We start from the raw sequence: 6673 nt of genomic DNA on the forward strand, positions 1-6673 counted from the left end.
ACTGCCATTGTAATGTATAGAAGTGCAAATTTGACTTTCTGAAAAGCAAAAGACTTCTTGATATTATTGGAGTTTTATGGTGGGTAGAATTTGCTCCACACTCCAACTCAGTAAGCGGCAGTAATGCACCTTGTGTTGGTCTACCAACTGCCATTAAACTTCACAAGAAGAAGTGGAGTCACCTTTTGGAGCAGATGATCAGAGAATGGGGAGTTGAGGCCTTGGTGAAAGGACTCAGGTCTCATTCAGTTTTTGCTGCTCATCATCGGTACTTGATTCAGTGCAGGCTGGAGGTAGCTAGGGCAGTGGAATACCTCTCCTACGTGATGTGAAGTCAGGGAATCTCATGAGTACACCTGTGGGAATTGCACGCCAGTGTAGTGCCTGACAGACAGCGTCAAGGAAGCGGAACTGGAGTTTGATGTAATCGGAATGGAAAGCTGAGAGTTTTATATCTGAGCATTTCACTGAGTGGCAGCATTCATGGTTCAGGCTTCAGATAAATGGGTGACCATCAAGAAAAATTAGGGGAGTCGGAAGTCAGTGCAGGATTCCCCTCACTAGCATGCATGTCCCCTCGGATATTGTTGATAACAACAGAGGCTGGTGCAGTGGTCAAGTCTTTTGGCACTGTAACTGGCTCTGAGGCTCAGAGGGAAAGGTCACAGTCAGACAGGAACAATACTGACATGAGACTCAGTAGTGAGTAGGACAGGCAAGAGATCCTGAAGCTGCGGAAGAGATGCTAGGATGGTGCTTTGCCTCCATGGTGACATAGTCAAGATGCCTCTAAGTGGCTGTAGAAAATTCTGGAGGAACAGGGTGACCAGCCAGAGGTGATTGTACATGTTAGCCCAAATGATAATGGGTTCAACAAGGCTTCTGCAGAAGGAGTATAGGGAGTTAGGTGTGAAGTTATGAAACAGGGTATTTAAGGTTGTGATCTCTAGATAACTACTGGTATCATGTACTAGCAAAGGACAGAAATAGGAAGATATGCCAGCTAAACTTGTGGTGGAGGAACTGGTGCAGGGGGCAGTGATTCCGGTTCTTGGATTACTGGGAACTCTACGGAGTGTAGACACAACCTGTATAAGTCAAAAGGTTGCACCTGAATGAAAGCGGCACCAATATCCTTGCAGGGAAATTCGTTAACGCTACTCGGGGGAGGATTTAAGTTTTATTGGTGAGGGGGGGGGGAGCCGTTGAATGACAAGAAGGAGCAAGTCATGGGATGAAGCAGAGCCAGTGAGAGCAAGTTCAGTCATTGAGAAAGGCAGGGAAAGGAATACTGATTGCGATTTACAGTATTTCACTTCTGGAGGTTCAACAGGTAAGGGATGATGTCAGGACATGGATTGGTTCTCAGGGCTGGCATGTTAACAATGGTAACAGCAACATAGCTGGGACAAGGCCGGACTGGCAGCTCAGCATTCAGTATACAGATGTGACAGGAGTACCAGTAAGGGGGAAAGCACTGTAACCCTTTTGAAAAAGCAGGACAACAGAGTACTTAAAGATTACATTAATGAAATTATGCAGTGAAATCACATGGATAGAACTTAGACACACTCTTGTAGAACTGTATTATAGTTGGAGGAATAATAAGTTTTGTTAGTGGGGGATTTAACTTTTACCGGACTAACTCCACAGCTGAGGACCTGGGTGGGAAGGAATCTGAAAAGTGTAGGTGAAAGTTTGAGTCAGTATGCTGAGGACCCTACTTAGGAGAGTGATAAACTATATCTCCTCCTGTCGAATAAGTCAGGGTAGGTAACTGAAGTGGCAGTCAGGGTGACTTTAGCTTGAGTAACTATAATGCTATTACAATAGCAAAAACCTCTCACACAAAATCAGCAAAACTAACAAAGTAATTATTGAGTACAGGTGAAAGAAACTGGAGGTCCATGAGCCAGTCCTCATTAGGGCAACAGAGGTACAGAGGGTCAGTACTTCTATATTCCTTGTTAACATATCAGAGAATCTGACCTGGGACCAGCAAGTAAGAGGTCTCACCAAAGTTATGACAAATGCCGCTACCTTCTCAGAAGTTTGTGTAGATTTGGCAGGTCACTGAAAACTTTAACCAACAGCTACAGATGCAGAGTGGAAATTACCCAAACTGGTTGCATTATGACCCGGTATGAAAACAGCAATTGAAAAGGTGGGCACAGCCGTGTCCATCACAGACAAAGCCCTCCCCACCATTAAATACATTGACGTGGAATGACGCCATGAGAAAGCAGTATCCATCATCAAAGAAACGGCCCACCAACCCCCACCATCCAGGCCATGCCCTCTTCTCTTCTGAACCTAAGGTCCAGAAGTCTTAGGTCCCACACCATCAGGTTCAGGAACAGTTATCACCCTACAACATCAGTCTGTGGATAACTTCAATCACCATGACTGAACTGATTCTACAACACAGGTTCATTTTTAAGGACTCTTTACAATTCTTGTTCGCAGTATATTTTGATTGCTCAGTTTGTCTTTTTGTACATTGGTTCTTTGTTACTCTTTGTCTGTTTATGCCTAATTTTTGGTAAGTTCTATTGTATTTCTTTTTCCTGTAAATGCTGCAAGAAAATGAATCTCAAGGGGACACGTGCCTACATACCTTGACAACAAAATTACTTTTACAATAAGACTTTCAGATATGTGTTTTACAGACTTGATAGGTTGTATCTCTATCAGGTCCGTCAATTGGATCTGGATAACGGAAGCTGCAGCAGATGATAAACACTTCCAGACAACCACAGGCTCATCCCTTCTTTCCTTCCAGTCCGTCGTCACAGGTAATTGCATCAGGGTGGTTAATGGTATCGTCGATGTTGCTACCCCCCTCTTTCCTCTCTTCGACCTTCCAGCACAAGATGCAGGACATTGAAATCCCAGATGACTGGACACAAGAACAGCATTATCCACACTGCTATCAGACATCTGAGCCAATTATCCCTGTCACATTCCCTTCCCTGCTGGTGCTGCCACATTCTCAAACCCACGATTCCAACTCTTCTGTCACTTCAGCATTTCTTTTTCCCAATATCAGTTTACACAACAAAACTTTGCAACATTCTCTTATCACTGTATTGACTGGATTTATCATTAACATGTATACTGTTTACTCTGACCTTCATGTGACAAGAAACTTACAAAGATCTGTATCTTTCAAAATGCAGTTTATTTAATCCTCTGATTCAGGTGTGAGAGACAAGCTGGGAGTAGTGGCAGAAACTAGAAGACTAAGAGTTACAGTGTCTTAAATTCCTTGTGCCAAACAGATAAGATGCACTGGTAAAGTTGAAGGACACACAAAAATGCAGCTGGAGAAGGCAGTTGGAGTGCTGGTCTTCCAGTTGGCTTTGGGGACACGTGTCTTCAGGGCCTGCCTGTTCCCTGTCTCACTGTGCAGACAACTGAAGTTGGATTGAAGACAATTGAAATTCAGAGAAGAGACAAGCTTTGCATGTGTAAAGCTGTTAGGTTTAATTATGCTCTGGGAAAAAAGCATAAGCATATATGATGTTAAAGAAGATATGAATTAGTTGCCTTCAACAGAAAAGATGCTGAGTATAAGTGTCAGAAATTTACTTTTCAACAGTATAAAGTCTTGGTCAGGCCACATCTGGAGTATTGTGTGCAGTTCTGGTCTTGAGTACAGTTAGGATGTGGAAACGTTGGATTTTCACCAGGATGTCACCTGTATTGGAGAGTATCAGTGAAAAGGAAAGGTTGGAAAAATAGCACTACTTTCTCTAGACCCTCAGAAGCTGAAGGGCAACCTGATACAAATTGGTAAGAAGCATTGATCAAAGTCCTATTCCCCCAAAAATTCAACAAAAGAATACTTTTAGAATCCTGGGTGGTGTGCATAGCTTCGATTAGAGGTTGGAGAGATGTTTAAAGGAGATTTATGATGCATTTACTTTACAGAGAAAGAATAAAAACAGAAAATGCTGGAAGCACTCAGTAGATCAGGCAGCATTTGTATTGAGAAGATGACAGAAGCTATGGATGGGTCACAGGAAATATCTGTGAAAGGGTGAAACCAGAAGAAATAGTTTAATATAAGAGACTGGTTATGCTTCCTTATCATATGTGCAGAGTATTGTTTATTGTATTGTCAGGCTGAGGGACATACCCGACAAGTCAGAAAAACTTGTTTGGGTCACTGGATGGTGGGAAGGGAAGCAGTGAAAGTGCTTGTATTGTAACTCCCACATTTACATGGGGAAGTGTCTCTGATGGAGCTGGAAGTTTATTTTGTACTTCTCCCAACTTTTGACTTGAAACTTTAACTCTGGACAAAGGACATAATGAGGATCAAAATGGCAATATGTCCTCAGACATATGGCAGGATTTAAATGACTATTTCTGACGTGAATTCAATAAGAAGGTGATTGTTGTTGAAGAATTCAGAAATGGGCACAAAGATTTTCTAGAATATGCTATTAGCTTTGAGGGAAATAATTCCCCAGGGCCTGATGAAGTGCATCCCAGGCTGCTATGGAAAGTTTGTACTTACTAATTCATCAGGGAGATTGATAATTTTATGGCCTAAGGTAAAAGGAGATGAGTTATTAACTTCAAACTTTCTGCATAATTACTCAAAGAGTTAAACTGCATGCGTATGTAACTAGAGCCCAATAACTCATCTCCTCCTACCTTAGGCCACAAACTTATCAATCATCCTTCGTATGCTATAATAATGATGAGGATATGAATGCAGGATGAGTGATTAGTATGCCTACAGACACTAATCAAATTGGTGATGATATTGAGGGGGAGTACATTATCTTGAGTGACAGAATAATATTGATATATTAGCAAACACGAGAAAGTCTGAAGATGCTGGAAATTCAAGCAACACACATAAAATGCTGGTGGAATGCAGCAGACCAGGCAGCATCTATAGGAAGAAGTGGAGTACAGTCAATGTTTCGGGCCAAGACCCTTCATCAGGACTAACTGAAAGAAGAGATAGTAAGGGGAACAGGAGGGGAAAAGAAGAGGGGAGTGGGGGAGAAAATTTTTTTGAACAGAAGGAGAAATTGATATCGATGCTATTAGGTTGGAGGCTACCCTAATGGAATATAAGTATTGCTCCTCCGGCCTGAGAGAGGCCTCATCGTGGCACAAGGGGAGGTCACGGACTGACCTGTCAGATGGGTTGGGAATTGGAATTAAAATGATTGGCCACCAGCTAGTTCCACTTTTGGCGGATGGAGCAAAGGTGCTGGATGAAGCAGTTCTCCAATTTATAAAAAGTCTTACCGACGTGGAGGAGGCTGCATCGAGAGCACCAGTAACATTAAAGGATCCCAGCAGATTCACAGGTGAAGTACTGCCCCTCCTGAAAGGACTGTGTCCGGCCCTGAATGGAGGTGAGGGAGAAGGTGAATGGTCAGTTGCATTTACAGGGATAAGTGCCAGGAGGGAGATTAGTGGAGAGAGACAAATGGACAAAGGAATGACAGATGGAGAAATCCCTGTGGAAAGCGGGGGGCGGGGGGAAGGGAAAGATATATTTGGTGGTAGGATCCCTTTGGAGATGGCAGAAGTTGCAGAGTATGATGCATTGGCTGTGGAGGCTCATGTGGTTGTAGGTAAGGACATGAGGAACTCGATCAATATTAAGGCAGCGGGAAGATGGGATGAGTGTGGATGTTTGGGAAACAGAGGAGATGCAGGTGATGTCAGCATCAATGGTGGAGGAAGGGAATCCTCATTCTCTGATATCCTGGAAAGGATAGCTGCTTCCTAGAAACAGATGCAATGGAGACTTAAGGAGCTGAGAATAGGGAATAGCATTTTTCCAGGGACAGGATGGGAAGATGTATAGTTAAGATAACAGAGGGAATCGTTATATTTATAAAAAGATGTATGTCAACAGCTTGTCTCCAGAGATGGATGTAAAAGATCTCAGTCAACAGATAAAATTTTGCTTAAACCCTATGATCATTGTCACATAAATATAAAATTTCATTGAAAATCAAGAAAATTTGGAAATTTAAAATTCAAACTGAAAATAATGAAAGACGCAACAGATTAGACAGCATCTGTGAAAAGAGGAAACAAATAATGTTTGAGATCAAAACCCTTCACCAGAACTAACAATGAGAGAAAATGTTGGAGGTGGGAGAGTGCGATTGGCATATAGAAGGGAATTTCTCTGATGGGATGAAATAATGTAGCTGTGAATGGTCAGTTATTCTCCTTTGTCTGTGTAACATGTTGGTAATATTCTTTCTGGGTAACATTGTATATTCTAGCACACTGGTACTTACCCAACAATCCCCAATGGACCAACTCCGTCATGGTCATCAAAACTGTCAAAAAGAACGGTACTGTATCAGTTGAATTGACTTCAATCACACAGAGGCTGAATGTCAGCTCTCAAACTCTTCTAGACAATTGCCTCCCACATAGACATGGACCTCATTTCCTCACATACAAGGGGTGATTGATAAGTTTGTGGCCTAAGGTAGAAGGAGTCAACTTTAGAATACCTAGCCCATTTAGTTTTCAATATAACTAACTCATCTCTTTCTGCCTTAGGCCACAAACTTATCAATCACTCCTTGTATGTGAGGAAATGAGGTCCATGTCTATGTGGGAGGCAATTGTCTAGGAGAGTCAATCACCCCTCATAAGTTATTCAAATTTTCTGCAT

General features: G+C 42.3%; 1 long non-coding RNA gene across 1 annotated transcript; it reads right to left on the reverse strand.

The window, feature by feature from the left end:
• Positions 1–3057: 3057 nt before the first annotated feature.
• On the reverse strand, positions 3058–6366 carry LOC132401032 (uncharacterized). The gene is made up of 3 exons (XR_009514461.1): positions 6288–6366; positions 5275–5374; positions 3058–3700 (listed from the first exon to the last, which is right to left on the reverse strand). It is a non-coding gene; the product is annotated as an uncharacterized LOC132401032 (long non-coding RNA).
• Positions 6367–6673: the final 307 nt, after the last annotated feature.

Source organism: Hypanus sabinus, chromosome 10 (assembly GCF_030144855.1).
Source record: "Hypanus sabinus isolate sHypSab1 chromosome 10, sHypSab1.hap1, whole genome shotgun sequence".
Lineage (NCBI taxonomy): Eukaryota > Metazoa > Chordata > Chondrichthyes > Myliobatiformes > Dasyatidae > Hypanus > Hypanus sabinus.